Here is an 18,094-nt window from a genome sequence, read left to right as displayed (position 1 = left end):
TACCATATTTCCACGCAATGAGCCTTGAGCTGCAAGGGAGTTTCCTAAACTCTGCGAGACCACTAATACAGCAACCACAGACAGAAGTTTCAGAAGGAGCACAGAGAGAGAGATGAAAGTGGGACGACCCTGCAGCACCCGGAAAAGAAAACCCTTCACAAGAAAAGGTATCAATCTACAGCCACATCTGCAAAGAGGCTTGCCTCAAAATTGCTTCTCTTCCACTAACAAGCCTACTATGGAGATAGATTGACAAAAAACTTGTGAGCCATCTTATTCTGTATCTGTTGCTGTGCTTTGCAGGTTTTATGGCCATCCAACAACACCCTTTTCTTTCTGTAATTGGCTCTGCTCAATACTTCACAATCATTTTAGTCTCTGCCTCTCTGGAGAGTTAAAAGGATTTAGACTTTCACTCAGGAGAGAAATTAAACCTCTAATTAGACCAGGTGTGCCTAGAACTGCATTCCCCAGGAAACCTAAATAATTCTACTTTAATTTTACAAATTTATAAATCATTAGAATGCAAAACCTGTAAATAGGAATTAGTCAGGAGCTTAAAACTGTACTGAAACACCAGGAATGAGCGTATGCTTCCCACGCTGAAAATATCCCATGAAGCATTAAATTTCTGCTCCAAAGCTCAGTGGAATTAGTGAAAAGAGACCCATAGGGGTTTGGATCAAACCTGAACTCTGCAGGCATGCAATGTTTAACCAGATAGAGCTACCCTGACTTGCCAGAAACAGCTCAGGAGCTGCAGGTTAGCTCACCCAGTGTGCTATATGAGCTTCCCAAGGCCCATGTAGAGGCTTTGCATAAAGGATGAAAGCACAAGTAAAGCTGGACCTGTGGTGCTAAGTGCCTCTGAACAAGAAACAATCTGCCTGCGGCTCAGAGAAAATTAAAGTGTAAAAGAAGAAACAATTTGCTTAAGGTCACATAGGAGAATCAGAATTTCGTTTTCAGATGATTCATGTCATCTGAATCCCATTCTTGCAGCTCATCCCCTCACTCTGAGCTCTGGCTGCTGCATTGGAATGATGCACTTTAAAAAGCCTTCCTGGATAACACTATTGGTGCTGGGAAAAGCAGGTCTTCCTGAGTTAAACAGACATCAAACTCACTCTCTGCAAGGAAGAAAAGGTTATGCTGATAGTTCTGAGCAGACAGATTTGTGGAAGAAAAGGTTATCCTGATAGCTCTTCTGATCAAATGGATCTGTGGAGAAAGGTTACCCACACATGTACCAAAAAGTGCTCAAAGGGCAGGACCACTCGTATCTCAACAGGCATTTCTTTGCTTTTCATTGGATTGCTTGACTGTCCAAGAAAAAAACCTCATGTCAAAATCAAATAAATGGTATTTATGGTTCCTCCATGCTAATCTAAAAGGATAAAGCCTGCTTGCACTGGTCAGCTAAGTATCCACTGATTTTATCAACCATGGAACAAGTGCTGGCATATCAGTAATTAAAAAACAAAAAAAAAAAAATCACCACCAAGAAAAAAAACCCACCTAAATTCCACTTCCAAAAGAAAACAAACTCTTCTAACATTGGTTCTGAGCATCTACTATTTTCCCTAGGACCTCTCTCTCCTCAACTTACTAATAAATCTTCCCCATGGAAAATTAGGCATCACAGCTACCAGGCATTGCAAAATACCAAAGGAAAAAACAAACAAACAAACAAACAACCACAACACTAAAAAAGGGACTTCAAGCTAAGGACAAAACAAGTATGACTTACAACAACCAAAGAAATACAGTTGATTAAAATGAGACTTGGATCCTAGTATTTTGGACAGGCTTTGACATCTACAAGAAAGACAATACTATTAAAAGACAGTTTTCTGTCCATATTTTACTATCGATTCAAACAAATTGATAGTAAAATATCAATTTTCCTGTTATCAGGAAAACAAATCTCTCACTGAAGAAAGATTCCACATTTCAAGTCTGCAGCAGCCCTTAGCTCTTCTACTTGCAGTAACTTTAGCTAATGATACCACATTTGCTCAATTTACCGTTTTTATTAAATGACTCTCAGCACAGAGTCCAAGGCTGCAGCCATGACGCAATTCTAAAATTTCTCTTAGAAAAGAGTAATGACTGGAAATAGATGAAGGGTTGTTTATCTGGTTCAATTTTAAAAACAACTCAAAGCAGATATTTTCATTACTATCCATCATCTTCTGCATTAGTCACTGAGATTAGTGCAGATGAAGTATAGCCTCTAGCTCACCTTTCCAGCTTATTACTCACAGGAGTGATCCTATTTATCTGAAAATAATGGATTTTTAAACTTTTCATAAGATAAGAGTAGGAGACTGGTCTAGTTGTGTCTAATGATTTTTCACTCTCCAAATTACAAGATAAGATCCTGCAATTCAATTCCATCAAGCAGATGGTGGGGGACTATTCTATAACACCACACAAGTCTGTACAATCCTGATTTTCATGTGTGAAAGATTCCACACAGAGGGAATCTTCACAGTTCTCAAGATACTTTAAAAAAAACGATACAGATATATGCATGTATGCATGAATATTTTGTTTTCTAGCAAGAATACGGTTAGAGTATTCCACTGCAATTACAGATACACACATTTGGAGATAAGCCTTGGGATGCCTGGCCCCCTGAGATGGACTAGATGATTGTTGCAGGTATCTGGCAACTGAAATAGTCTATTCTAAGATGGCTGCAACACAGGTATAAGATTTTATTTACAATATATATTGATTAGGATCTCTGTGCAAGCCTGATGTTGTCTGAGGTTATGTGGTGTAGGGCTATGGAACTGGCCCTCTATCTGCTGAGCTGCATCCCAGCAGCCTCTTGAAGTTCCAGTGCTGGAAATTATTGCCAAAAACCTGGTGTGTGATCTCAACTGAAAGTGTTTCCAATACTAGTGTTACTAAAGGTTTCTAAATAAAATCATGTAGCTATGAAAAGAAATAGGGAAAAGGAGAGAAGGTCTGTACTGCTTTTTCTGTTGAAGACATCTTACAATGTTTTTACTGAAGCTCAGACCCATTTGAAGGTTTCCATAAACACTTCAGATAGTGATCACATTCCATAACAGGCAACTTCAAAGTCACAATAAAACTGTGCTGACACAAAGAAAACTCCTTCAAGACCTGACTGGGCATAAGTTACAGCTATCAGTTCAGTACATGTGCTGCTCTTGCACACCACACAAAGCCTTTGAGGAGTGCTGCAAACACAGCACAGCAGGGAATGACTCCATGCAGAGAAATGCCCAGAAGCTGCCTGGGTGTGTAACTCTTCAGTGCTACCCAAGAATATTTTGTGTTAGCATGAAACACACTGCCTGCTTCCTCTGCTGTGGACCCATAAGCCACTCCTGTTTGGAGAAGTCACGGGGCACAGACGCAAGCACAACTGAGAAGGGCAGTCACTGGTTTTAAGACCTCTGACAGCATCCAATAAGGTGGTTTGTCCACAGAAGGTTGCCAGAAAGTAAATTTATCCTCAAGATATGCTCAAGAAAACATATAGAAGAAGGTGCTGCCAACTACTCAGATCAGGAACACACCTTAACAAAGTCACAAGGCCAACAACTTTACAAGGGCCCACTGTGGGTTCTGCAGCTCTTCATCTCAGGGTGACTTTAAAAAACCTAAAACACTCCTTTTATAGGTCATTGTGAACTGCCTAGAAATATTGGACTTTAATACAAATCCCAAAACCTTGACTACCATTTAAGAAGAAAAATAACCCAAATTCAACCTCCTTCACCTTTTCACTGTACCATAAATAGAGGTGCTACACATTTTCTTTGAGTCAGACATCTCTGAGAGCTCAGTCATATAATGCACTGATATAGAAGACACACCCCCTACTTCATCCTGCTCAGCATTGTACACACAGGGAAACATCCCTGAATTTAACAGCCTCCTACTGGCATCTCTTTAGTGTCTTCAAATCACAGTCCACACTAGAGATAAACAGAAAAGAGGAAGGCAAGGACTGACCCTGCAGTTAAAATGAAGTTTGCAGCCTGGCATTAGCACTCTGAGAGTTCATCATTACCCACATAATCCATATAAATGTATATTCACACGTTTCCCATTTTTAAATACATAATCGAAACACTTTCTAGTGCTCAATACTTCACCTCATGCCAGTAGGTAGGAGTACTTCACAAAGCAATTTGTGGCATTTTGGAGGTTTGTTTGTGCAGATCAATAAACACTGGAGTTCAGTTACACTTAATTTCAAAAGGTCAGCAAACCTTTTATATTTTTCAAGAAAATCAACTGCTCTTAGGATCTTTATCTTGTTCAAAAAAAAACGTACCTCACTCCATGCCTGTGACAAAACAAGGTTTTGACATTTGGCAGTACACCTGAAAGCTACATCAAAACTGCACTTGAACCCCAAGAAACAGCTGATCCTTTAAGTCACAGGAATAGCAACTACTTTTACAAACTTACAAAGCAATTGCTTAAGCAATCTGAAGGGAAGAAGCACCCATAGTTGACTCAAGGAAGAATAATTAGCATTATATTTATTTCTATAGTTGATATAATTATATCAGAATTTTTTCAGTACCATACATCTGATCTTTAGCTCAGTAAAGTGTTAGGGGTAAGACTGAAACTTTTATTAGGATCAATGCTCTCCCATGAGTCTTGCAAATTCCCCAAAACCTAGAGTAACCTGATGCCAGGTGTAACCATGTAGGGCCAATTCCCATATTTCTGAAAGACAGCAAAAAATATCTTCTGAAGATAAACCACAGAAATAGAAGTTTTTGTCACCATAAACATTAAGTCTCATACATTATTAGATTACAAGGAACAGAAAAAAATTAAAGTACTTTTAAAAAGGTGTAGTAGTTTGAAGGCAAAACAAATGAGAGGCTCCAAGTCAGAGATACAATTTAATAGGAAAAAAGAAAAAAAGGAAAGAAAGTAAAATAAAATCGATGCAATAATACAAAAGACCACTGACAGAGTCAGAATACAACCTGAGCGTAGTGATGGAAGCAGTCCAGATGAGGTGGTCTTCCTGAAGCAGTGATCCTGTAGAAAGGTCTGGTAGCTCGGGTCCTCTGGGAATCCAGTGGGTAAGCGCCCCTCTGGTGTTCAGAGTCTCAGCTTATATCCAGGCTGGAATGCTTGGTTTCTCTCTCTGGGCGGAGCATCCCACAATGGGATGGTGAGTCATGTGATAAGGCCTGATGGGCCCATTAACAGGAGGTAGTCCAGGAGGGGGTTATCTGTGAGCTGTGTAGCAAAGGTGCTGATGGCCCATTAACAGAAGATAAGCCAGAGTGGAGGAGGCAGGGAGCACTGCCTCACCTGGTTTCAACAGTTCATGAAGATGGTGATAGAATATACTTCAACCCAGGACATTATCCACCCCTTATTCTATTACCATCTACATCATCCCAAATCAATACCTTCCTTAAACTACACACACACACATATATATATATAATGAAATCCTACACACAGTTCTCACTTAAAATAAGGTCTCCTTGTGGTACACAGTGGGTGTCCCCATCCTTTTGCATCACCCACCAAGTGTAACCAGGTCCTTGTGCAAAGACAACCCCACGGATGGGTTTGCCCTTGCCCGAGGTGGGATTAATCCAAACAGTCTTTCCTAACATACCTCTCATGTGTACCACAGGGACCCTATCTCCATCCACTGTATGCAAGGATTCAGACTGGGCAGGACCAGCTCGATTGATGGACCCTCGGGTATTGACCATCCAGGTGGCCTTCGCTAAGTTCTGTTCCCAATTTTTGAAGGTCCCTCCACCAAGTGCCTTAAGGGTAGTTTTAAGCAGTCCATTGCAGCGTTCCACCTTCCCAGCAGCTGGTGCATGGTATGGGATATGGTATATCCATTCGATTCCGTGTTCTGTGGCCCAAGTGCTTATGAGGCCATTCTTGAAATGAGTCCCGTTGTCTGACTCAATTCTCTCAGGGGTGCCATGTCTCCACAGGACCTGCTTTTCCAGGCCCAAGATGGTGTTCCGGGCAGTAGCATGAGGCACAGGGTAGGTCTCCAGCCATCCAGTGGTTGCTTCCACCATGGTGAGCACGTAGCGCTTGCCTTGGCGGGTTTGGGGAAGGGTGATGTAGTCAATTTGCCAGGCTTCCCCATACCTATACTTTGACCATCGTCCGCCATACCACAGAGGCTTCACTCGCTTGGCCTGTTTGATCGCAGCACAGGTCTCGCAGTCATGGATAGCCTGGGAGATGCTGTCCATAGTAATGTCCACCCCTCGGTCACGAGCCCATCGATATGTTGCATCTCTCCCTTGATGACCAGAGGCATCATGAGCCCAACGAGCTAGGAATAATTCTCCTTTGTGCTGCCAGTCTAGATCAACCTGAGATACTTTCACCTTGGCAGCTCGATCCACCTGCTCATTGTTATGATGTTCTTCATTAGCCCGACTCTTGGGTACGTGCGCATCCACGTGTCGAACCTTCACGGTCAGCCTTTCTACTCGGGTGGCAATGTCCTGCCAAATCTCAGCAGCCCAGATGGGTTTCCCTCTGCGCTGCCAGTTGGCCTTTCTCCAGCGGTCCAGCCATCCCCACAGAGCATTAGCTACCATCCATGAGTCACTGTAGAGATAGAGCCTTGGCCACTTCTCTCGTTCAGCAATATCCAAAGCCAGCTGGACAGCTTTAAGCTCTGCGACCTGACTCGATCCACCTTCTCCCTCGGTAGCTTGTGCAACTCGTCGTGTGGGGCTCCATACAGCAGCTTTCCATTTCCGGTTAGCACCTACAATTCGGCAGGAACCGTCGGTGAAAAGGGCATATCGTCTCTCACTCTCTGGTAGCTCGTTATATGGTGGGGCTTCCTCGGCCCGTGTCACTTGCTCCTCCTCTTCTTCAGAGGATAATCCAAAGGTCTCACCTTCAGGCCAGTTTGTTATAATTTCCAGAATCCCAGGGCGATTCAGGTTTCCAATACGGGCGCGCTGCGTGATCAGGGCGATCCATTTGCTCCACGTGGTGTCGGTGGCGTGATGTGTGGTAGGAACCTTTCCCTTGAACATCCACCCCAGCACCGGTAGTCGAGGTGCCAGAAGCAGCTGTGCTTCAGTACCAATCACCTCTGAGGCAGCTTGGACTCCTTCATAGGCGGCTAAGATTTCCTTCTCTGTGGGAGTGTAGTTGGCTTCGGATCCTCTGTAGCTTCGGCTCCAGAATCCCAGTGGTCGTCCCCGAGTCTCACCCGGCACCTTCTGCCAAAGGCTCCATGACAGACCGTGGCTCCCGGCTGCAGAGTAAAGCACATTCTTCACCTCTGATCCCGTCCTGACTGGGCCAAGGGCTACCGCATGAGCGATTTCCTGCTTGATCTGGGCGAAAGCTTGCTGCTGTTCTGGGCCCCAGTGGAAATCGTTCTTCTTGCGGGTAACCAGGTAGAGAGGGCTCACGATTTGGCTATACTCGGGAATGTGCATTCTCCAGAAGCCTATGGCACCTAGGAAAGCTTGTGTTTCCTTCTTGTTGGTCGGTGGAGACATTGCAGTGATCTTATTGATGACTTCAGTGGGAATCTGACGCCGTCCATCTTGCCACTTCACTCCCAGAAACTGGATCTCTCGAGCAGGTCCCTTGACTTTGCTCCTCTTGATGGCGAAGCCGGCCTTCAGGAGAATCTGAATGATCTTCTCTCCCTTCTCAAAGACTTCTGTTGCAGTGTTTCCCCACACGATAATGTCGTCAATGTATTGCAGGTGTTCTGGAGCCTCACCCTTTTCCAGTGCAGCCTGGATCAGTCCATGGCAAATGGTGGGACTGTGCTTCCACCCCTGGGGCAGTCGGTTCCAGGTGTACTGCACGCCCCTCCAGGTGAAGGCAAACTGAGGCCTGCATTCTGCTGCCAGAGGAATGGAGAAAAAGGCATTTGCAATATCAATGGTCGCATACCATTTTGCTGCCTTGGATTCCAGCTCATACTGAAGCTCCAACATGTCTGGTACGGCAGCGCTCAGTGGTGGTGTGACTTCATTCAGGCCACGGTAATCCACTGTCAGTCTCCATTCTCCGCTGGACTTACGCACGGGCCATATAGGGCTATTAAAGGGTGAACGAGCCTTGCTTACCACCCCTTGGCTTTCCAGCTCACGAATCATCTTATGGATGGGGACCACAGAGTCTCTGTCGGTGCGATATTGCCGACGGTGCACTGTTGCTCGGGCGATCGGCACCTGTTGTTCTTCAACTTTCAGTAGTCCCACAGCAGAGGGGTCGTCTGAGAGTCCAGGCAAGGTACTCAGTTGTCTGATGCCTTCTGTCTCTAGAGCAGCTATGCCAAAAACCCAGCGGTATCCTCTTGGGTCTTTGAAATACCCATTTCTGAGATAGTCTATGCCCAAAATGCATGGGGCCTCTGGACCAGTTACAATGGGGTGTTTCTGCCATTCTTTCCCAGTTAGACTTACTTCAGCTTCCAGTACAGTCAGCTCCTGGGATCCTCCTGTCACCCCAGAAATGGAAATGGGTTCCGCTCCCACATACCTTGATGGCATCAGAGTACACTGAGCACCGGTATCAACCAGAGCCGTATATCTTTGTGGGTCAGATGTTCCAGGCCATCGGATCCACACAGTCCAGTAGATCCGATTGTCCCTTTCCTCTACCTGGCTAGAGGCAGGGCCCCCCTATTCCTGGTCATGGCATACATTGCTCTCTTCTTGTAAATATGTTTCTGAGGTTCCTTCAAGAGGATCAGTCATATCGTCATTCCTGTACCGTCTGGAGTTCTGTGCACGAGAGACCGGAGCAACATTGATTCTAGATGGGCTCTTTGTGGTAGGTGTTTCTCTTTTCAGTTCACGTACCCGGGCTGCTAAGGAGGAGGTGGGTTTTCCATCCCACTTCCTCATGTCTTCTCCATGCTCCCGAAGAAAAGACCAGAGGTTACCTCGGGGTGTGTATCCTCTCTCCCTGGCTGGGGAGCGCCTGCTCCTAATGGCAGAGACTCTCATTGGCTCTGGCTGGATATGGTAAATTTCTTCCTTAAGTTCTTTTTTCAGTTTCTGATGGCCTTCTTCAATCAAGTTCCGGACTTGCTCAGCCAGTCTTGTCTCCACAGATGAGACATGGGTACGAACTGGGGCAGTGACAGTGTCCTCGTAAATTCTTAGTTTATTAGCCAAGACACCTACCCTGTCCTCACCTTCCCTCCATTGCAGTGTTGCCAGGTAACGTGAGTACATCTCGGGTCCAAGCCGTGCAAATCTCAACCACATCCGTGATGTGCACTGGACACCATCTGGGTTTTTAGGAAATCTCTCATCTTCTGAAAAAAGGATTTCCAACACAGCCAATTCCCTCAGGCATCGGATACCTTGTTCTATTGTGTTCCATTTTCCTTGGTGCACTTGGAGGTCTTCTTTACAAAGGTATCTATCCTTCACACTTGTTAGCAGTCGCTGCCAGAGGCTGAGAGGTTCTTGGCTTTTCCCAATCCCCTGGTCAATGACCACATCCCGGGACAATGATCCCAGTTGCCTGGCCTCACTTCCATCCAGAATGGTGTCATTGGCTGCAGCGTCCCAGATGCGGAGCAGCCAGGTCAGGATGGACTCGTTGGTCTGGCGGGTGAATTCCCTTCGCAGGTCACGCAGCTCACCCAGAGATAGAGAGCGAGTGATGATTTCTGGCTCTGTCTCTTCTGCTGATTGTGAAGGTCCTGCCGCACCCTCATCAGTCACTATGCGGACTGATTTGGTCCTTGATTTCTTCTTCTGAACGGGGGCAACTGCTACTGGTTTAGGCTGTTCCGGTTCAGTGATGGTTTGTGTGGAGATGCTGATGGCACCCTTAGTCCCTTTCTCCTCTGTGACAGTCTGCGTAGATGTGGACACTGTTGCCTCACTTTTGGCTTCTTTCTCCTCTGTGACGGTCTGTGTAGATGAGGACACTGTTGCCTTGCCTTTGGTTCCTTTCACCTCTGTGACACTCTGTGTAGACACTGATATCGTTGCTCTGCTTCTTTTTCCCTCTTCCTCTTCCTTCAGAACACGCTGTATCACACCATGTAGTGTTTTGATTCTAAGCATGGTGCGGGCCGTGCAGAGAAGACAAAGCAGGACTAACAACAACATCATGCTGTCCTTGGCATCCAGAGGGTATTCCATATTTTCAAAAACTGCTGTGTCATGCCTGAAAAGCTGGAAAAAATCATTCTTCACCCCTCCCCACAGGGGCTGGGTGAGATTGTTGAGGCCCCAGATGTAGCATCCTAGACCAGAACAAGAAAACAAAAGTGGGTGTATATTCTGAATAATGTTCATTGCCTCAGAGTTTATCAAGCAATGGACATAATAGACTACTAAAGCAATTTTAGTACCATACCCTGGTCTACGCAGGAGCATTAAGACTGGCAGATAGTACCCCAGTTGTGGAAAAATATAGAGAGATAGATATAAGACACATGTAAGCATGTTGAGCATCATAGCGAACAGGTGTCTTCTTCAATACAAAATTGTAATTCTGACTTTTCTCAGTGCCTTGTGCCCCACGTTGGGCGCCAAAATTGTAGTAGTTTGAAGGCAAAACAAATGAGAGGCTCCAAGTCAGAGATACAATTTAATAGGAAAAAAGAAAAAAAGGAAAGAAAGTAAAATAAAATCGATGCAATAATACAAAAGACCACTGACAGAGTCAGAATACAACCTGAGCGTAGTGATGGAAGCAGTCCAGATGAGGTGGTCTTCCTGAAGCAGTGATCCTGTAGAAAGGTCTGGTAGCTCGGGTCCTCTGGGAATCCAGTGGGTAAGCGCCCCTCTGGTGTTCAGAGTCTCAGCTTATATCCAGGCTGGAATGCTTGGTTTCTCTCTCTGGGCGGAGCATCCCACAATGGGATGGTGAGTCATGTGATAAGGCCTGATGGGCCCATTAACAGGAGGTAGTCCAGGAGGGGGTTATCTGTGAGCTGTGTAGCAAAGGTGCTGATGGCCCATTAACAGAAGATAAGCCAGAGTGGAGGAGGCAGGGAGCACTGCCTCACCTGGTTTCAACAGTTCATGAAGATGGTGATAGAATATACTTCAACCCAGGACAAAAGGTATGCAAGGTCTTCAGTAAAAAGATAAGTATAAGTCAAACTTATTTGATAAGTAGCTAATGCAGGGATGACTGTAAATGTATGGCATACATTTTTGCTTTCTACTGTGGTTATGCATGTAAGCATGAAAAACCTCACAGGAGGTGAGGCATTTTGTACAGCAGACTGGAAGAAAATGTTTTTGAATAATCCATTTGAGGAAGGAAGAGAGAATTAACTCTTTCTTTCTTTTTAGTAACATTTTAGTTTCACCTAAAGGTCCAAGAAGAAGCCCATAGCTGCTGTGCCAAGCACTCAGCGGTTGTGGATGTGCCTCAGTCTGTGGAACTGGGTTTTTTTACTGTCCATTCACCCTCTTCAACATTCTGCAATGCTTCATATGAAAGATGTTTGCACTAAAATATATGTTATTTTATTAAATATCTCCCGGTTTACCAGGCAAGAGAAGTTCTCAGCACGGGCAGAGTGGCTCTCAATCAACTGGTGCCTGAATCAGTATCCTAACTACACACATGCTTTCTCAAAGTGAGCACGGTTAAAACTCTACATCTGCATTTCTCAGCTGGTCACATTATTGAAAACAGGACAGGCCAATCCCAGATTCTAAGGGTATATACACATGTTTTAAGGCACTGAGCATTGGGACTCTTCCTAATTAGGGATCTGGATGATTATATTTCAGGTAACATGCAGTGATCACTTCCATCCTGAACCTGTCAGAACAGCTGCAGCCCCCAAGGACCAAGGAGCCCAGAGCAAAGGTGAGAAGGAGAAAAGGCAGTCTCAAGCGTTCAAGGGGCAGTCTGTGCAACAATATCCTGAGGGAGTTTGGGGCTCATCCACCTTAGAACAGTCATTTGTCTGGAGGGAATATTTTACCACCATTTGAGATCAAGGAGGTTGGTGGATGAAGGGTGAGGGGGACCACAACTAATGGACCTAACCCAAACAGCCTCACAACAGAAACATTCTCATGGTGCAGAGAGAACCCCCATCAGGCCTACAGAGGACCTGCAACTAAGCCTGTTTTCACATGTTTTTCAGAATAGGGATTGATTTAAACAAGTGGTTTCCTGAAAGCAGGAGCTTAGGCAGGAGAAAAATCAATAGAAGCATTTATCAGGAAAAGACAAAAAACAGTTACTTTTTATTCAAAATGAACACTGTGAGGAAAACTAGGTTCAGAGTGCACCCTTCTGTTTAAGCAGAATTAGAATTTGTAGTGGAAAGTTGTGTAATATAATTGGCTAACTCTTAGCATATCTTTCAATGTCAACCTAAAATCTCCCTACAAGTAAAATGTTATCAAATTTTATTAGCAGTTATGCATGAAAAAAAAAATCAGTAAACTTTGCTGGAGATAACTGTTATTTAGCTGATCAATAAACAGTAACTACAGCAGTTTCAGCTCTGGGATTAATACAACTAATGAGACATTTATAAGACTACAAAAATTGGTTTTTAACATGTTTGTGTAAAAATAATAGTAACTACATTAGTATATGCATAAGCCTTGAATACACATGCAGCCATGGAACAACATGCAACTTACAGTGAGAAGAAGTCTTCTGTAGTGTGAACAGACTGGTGAAAAAATGCTGATAACTCCAACTCTTTTTACCACATCTTTAACACTGCTACCTCTCACTATTTTATCTTGCCTGCTGTCTCATTTTCCTTGTCCCCATCTTGCTAATCCCTTCAGTTATCCCTCCTAAAGTAACTGGCCTGAGGTGATTAATAAATCATCAACACCTGCAGGTTGTAGCACTGGGCTCAACTCTTTAACAGGCCTTCCCTAGAGGATCACAGGTGGGCAGGGTTTGTGCTGTTGAATAGATTCCCTGGAAAAAAACAGTGGGGAAAAAACGACACTTCAGAAGCTGAGAAATGACAGAGGATGCCAGATTTCTACGTAATGCTGGCAAATCTTGAAGTCCTTTTACCTCTTCTTTCCAGAAGAACTGCAGAGATAGCATGGGCTAGAAATGACACTACAAACCAGAGATTAAACCCCCATCCTCTGTCTGGGCACCAGTGGCAAAGTGCCATCAAAAGCAAACAAACCACTTCTTGTCCGCAACACAGGAAGGACGATGACCTGTTAGATGAGTCCAGAGGAGGGCCACCAAGTTCAGATCAGAGGACAGAGCACTCTCCCTATGAGGAAAGGCTGAGAGAATTGGGATTGTTCAGCCTAGAGCAGAGAAGGCTTCAGAGTAACCTAATTGCAACTTTCCAGTCCCATAAGGGAACTTAAGGTGGGACATGACAATTTACAAGAGAGAGCATAAACTGACAGGACAAGGGGAATGGGTTCAAATTGAAAGAGAGTAGGTTTAGATTAGATATTTGGGGAAAAGATATTTACAGTGAGGGTGGTGAGGCACTGGAACAGGTTGCACAGCAAAGTTGTGGATGCACCACCCCTGGCATCATTCAAGGTCATATTGGATGGGGCTATGAACAACCTGGTCTAGATGGAAGTGTCCCCTGCCTGTGGTAGGGGGTTTGGAACTAGATGATCTTCAAGGTCCCTTCCAACCCAAACATTCTACAATTCTAGGGTTCTATGATTTTCATATATTTTCTGTGCTGCTCTAGGTGTGTCCACACTGACACAGAGTAGGTGGCACAAGGCAGTCATAAAAGCCATGCTGTGCTTTCTTGCACACACCAGAATGGATACCGTCACACATGGATTAGGATACAGAGGTTAAAAGCTACAGAACAGCTGGACAAAGAGGTCCTACCAAAACTGTACAACTGGGTTGTACAGAATTTTTTAGCAATCCTCAGAAACATTTTACCACCATTCATCTGTCAGAAACTGCTTTTTTCCAAATTTCTCCAGCCTCCTTTCTTTACATGTATTTCCCATCAGTCCTGTTCCTTATACTGAAACACATGGAAGTGATGGAGATGGGGCACTGCTCTCATATCCAGCAAATGTAAGACAGACGGGCAAGGGAATCTGCCCAGATGAATGTTGCTCTGTGAGGAGAAATTTCTATTTGACCTGAGAATCATATTGTTTTCATGCCTATATGTCTATATATTTTCATTCTCCCATGCCAGAATCAGCGGATTCTGCTGGACATTTCTCAGTCTCCCTGAGGACCTCTGGCCTCACACGCCTGCCTGACATGCACCCATAGGATTGCTGTCCACACCAGGCACTGCAGCAGCAGCCATTTCCACTCAAGAAATACAGCACAATGCAGAGTTCAGTGATTAATGAATGTAGAGTGCAAGGGACCCTTGCAGCGTGCAAGGGACCAGTAAGTTCCTTCCCTCCTCAAGTGTAGTCCCTCAGCTCCTATCTCCCAATAGCATGTATGTTGGCCCAGTCAGTCACAGTCACTCTGTCTTGCCCAAATAATTTTGATTGTGCAAGAGTTTCAATAGGAGAGCAGCCTCTTTATATCACAGGAGTCTTGGCACAGCTTGGTGCTTTTGTTCTGTCTCAGGAGACAGGTTTGATGCCTCTATCTGCAGAAAGAATTAAAGTTAAGAGTAAGATCTCACTACAAGGTCATTCCATAAACACAAGAAGGGGACAGTGGCATCATCACTTTGGTTAAACAAAGAGAGAGGACTAGTCCCTGCTGCTTTTTTTTTTTTTTTTGTGGGGTGGGAAAGAGCAAAAAAAGGCATTCATCAATGTCTGACCTCAGGGCATTGAAACACTGAAATCCCCTGGGATCTACCTGAAGGAAGCTGAGATTGTATTTTAAGGAAAGCAGTGTAAAGAACGAAATGGAAAGTCCAGTATGTTCCTCATATCCTGTAACCACTGCCAGTACCTAGAAGTTGATAGCTTCATTCTCAGGACTATTGCCTTGAAAGTAGAAGTGATGAAATTACATACAACTACAGAGATTTTGCTGTCCCTCAGGATTTCCTCCGTAATTCAACATTTCTCTCCAGTAATGCTGCAAAAATATAAGGGCTTTTTCATCTGCACAGAGAAATGTGTTGTCACAATACAAATAGTAATCTGACATTTGCAGGGCAGGATCATGCCATGTTTTGCTGAAGGGAATTTTGATAGGTCTTTTCATGTTCTACTCTTGACCAAGCCTGGCAATCAAACAGATGGAACAAAACGAGCACTTACTGACTAAAGCAGTGTCAGCCCCTCAGCAACCCAACTGTGTTCACATGGCACAAAAAACCAACACAAAATTAATTCCCTCCTGTTCCCCTCAATAGAAAGAGACTTGGAGCATTTTCCAGTATACAGGGGAGAGCACTTAAGAGGTCAAACTCATCCCCAATAGACTGATGCCAGTGCCCCAGCAGCAGCTAATTCTGAGAGTATATATCTGAGAACAGAATGTGGCACTGCTCTCTTCTTCTATTCAATTTCAGGAAATGTTTATCATACACATAAGGGGAAAAAAAAAAAAAAAAAAAAAAGGGTTTTTTTTGCTGTAACAATCCCCAGCATCCAGCAATGCTCTCCAAAGATAAATATAGGTCCAAAGTTCCCCCCCAACTTCAAAATAGCTCCTAAATAGAGTATTAATTGTATAACACTCTTATGCAAAAATTAGAAAAAGGTGGCCCCAAAGACATCAAGCACATATCCCCATAAGATGGTTCACTCATATTTAAGGGGCCAAAACCACAAATCAATTTTACTGAATACATGGCCAATTATTCACAGCATCAGAATTAACAAAATTAGCATTGTAATAGATTTCTTCAAAAGGGAACTAGTATAATAATTACACAAGGCATTCTAAATGGGAAACAAAGCCAACTACACATTTCAGAGGTTATTTTATGCAAATACTGTAGCTGTAGCATTCTGAGAATACCATTGTAAGCTGAATTGTCCACTTCTGATACTATAAATAATTGCATACCCATTTATTTCTAAAAACCTATTATTTATTTGCAATTTCTTTTGTCCTTCTAAATGGTATGAACCCATTTAGAGAAACCACCTACATGACAACTTACCAATTATCCTTATAAAACGTTGCATTGCTTTGGATTAGCTACACATATAATTAAATGCCAATTAACTGTTGTGTTCATATAAGTTAGCAAAAGTCTGTGAGCCCCAGCAATACAACATTGCATTTAATTCTAAACAACTATTTCTAAAAGAAGGTGATTTCTATATAAACACCCCAGAACACAATAAAATTGCATTCAGTTTGGCATTAAAAAGATTAGTGAGTGCAGGTGTCAATATTTAATGTGCAAATAACAAATGCCATTTTCCAGACCATCCCCAAACTCATTCACTGCTTCACTCTTCCAGTGCACCAATATTGCAACCACTCTCCCATGAGCAGCTCCATGATGCCATGCATTTAGTCACCCTGTTCACCTCAGGTGACACTGACATTTCACAAACTGGCTTAGAGTTGGCAAGTTGGATTGCCCACACCTATTGCATCCATGCTGTGGGACTCTGCTTTCCTCTGGGTTACACTGCTGAGCATCAGTGTCACTCAGAGGGGCTGGTCCTTGCTGATGTGGGTCCTCAGACCTGCAGTAATCATGACTCCCAGAATGGAGCTGACTCCTGCATGGCTAGTTTGTTCATGTCTGTGTGCAAACCACCCAGCAAACATTCAATATGTTTCCTTTCAAGCTCCTTTTGTCTCTTTACCTCACCATAAAACTGCTGTAGCATCTCAGCAGCCCCTGTGCCCAAGACACTATGCCTGGCACTGCCTCAGGGGACAGCCAGGGCAGCTGTGGGGTGCAGTGGAACCTGCCAGGGGAGTGATATGTTGCCACAAGCGGGTTACAGACGGAGCAAGCAGGATTCAGCCCTGGAAGCTTCCACAACTTCTGAAAGACTGCAACATAGCTGTACCTGAGCTATGGATTGTCTTTTCCTCTGATCCTCAATGATTGAATGCTGGGCTTTGAACAGTTTTCCTTCTGAAGCAAACTCAGGCTACCTGTGTTATCATTATTCTGGAGGGTCTGCCATGCCAGCAAACAGCTTTATATTTACAGCATTTAATAATGATACTTATTCTACTCATTACATAGCCATCTTTCTACATTCACGCATTTTTCTCCTCTTTTGGTGCCCTTGGGCTTCCAGCAAACAATTCATTTGTAGGCAAAGCACTTGTATGGCCCTCAAATCGTAAACCATTCAAAACATGGACAGTGCAAAAGGCAACACAAGAGAGACCTGGAGGGCCTGACTAGAAACTGTCCAGAAACTGTGAAATCACCCATGTATAAAATACACTGTCTGTCTCTTGTGCTTCAGATTGCTGAGTTAAAATAGCAACAGTCAGGGCCCAGGGGCTGGAGAGGCATAAAATGGCCTGCAAAAGCAATTAAGTGCCACAGAGACATTTGGACTTGATAAGAACAGAAGATTGTTTACAACCCTGGTTACTCCTGACCATGAATACTGGACTTTGTGTACAACAATCACCTGAGCAAACCCCGGCACTCCGACACATTTGTTGCTCTGCTGAGACTCTGGAGGGCACAGACCCTTCCCACAGGCACCGTTGTGCAGGTGGCTTTCCTGAGGCTTTCTGCTCCAAATTATGATCTCCAGGCATATGGGAAACACACTCATCAAACACATACAGCCTTCAGAGCTGATCTCCCTCTGTACCCTCTTGGTTTTATGTGGTCCTGATTCCCCACATGCCCCCATGCCATGTTTTTTCTCTCTCTGGCAAGAACACAGTCAGGCTTTACTACAAGAAAAACCCTTAGGAGTTTGGGATTGAGACAGAACAGGGAACTTACCGTGCTTTTCACCACCAAGTGACCATTGCTCACCCCAGGCAGGCTGGCACCCTTGGTCACCAGGAGGGGAACAGACTCCCAGCTGTGTTTGCCCCAGCTCCAAGAGCTAAGCCGCATCTTTCGAACATGGAGAACAACTCCTCTCACCTTTACAAGGTGGCCATGTAGCACTGGACAGCCCAAGAGAGAAAGCTCCTGCAGCAGGAGAGCCCCAAGGCAGTGGGCTGTGGCAGCCATGGAGTTTTACCACTGTTCCCAAGG

At 44.3% G+C, this 18,094-nt stretch overlaps 1 long non-coding RNA gene across 2 annotated transcripts in view; it reads right to left on the bottom strand.

Moving 5' to 3' along the window:
• LOC136287663 (uncharacterized) overlaps window positions 1-12,795 on the bottom strand; it is a 139,240-nt gene extending 126,445 nt beyond the window's left edge. For both annotated transcript variants that reach the window (XR_010720242.1, XR_010720243.1), the window contains exon 1: window positions 12,636-12,795. This is a non-coding gene — a long non-coding RNA (uncharacterized lncRNA). The remainder of the gene's footprint in view (window positions 1-12,635) is intronic.
• Between the last annotated feature and the right edge of the window lie 5,299 nt (window positions 12,796-18,094).

This window comes from Chamaea fasciata, unplaced genomic scaffold, assembly GCF_029207755.1.
Source record: "Chamaea fasciata isolate MVZ Bird 193981 ecotype frontalis unplaced genomic scaffold, bChaFas1.0.hap1 SCAF_3, whole genome shotgun sequence".
NCBI classification, from domain to species: Eukaryota; Metazoa; Chordata; class Aves; order Passeriformes; family Sylviidae; genus Chamaea; species Chamaea fasciata.
The sequence above is the reverse complement of the archived record's forward strand: the minus strand, read 5'-3'. Positions and strand labels throughout refer to the sequence as shown.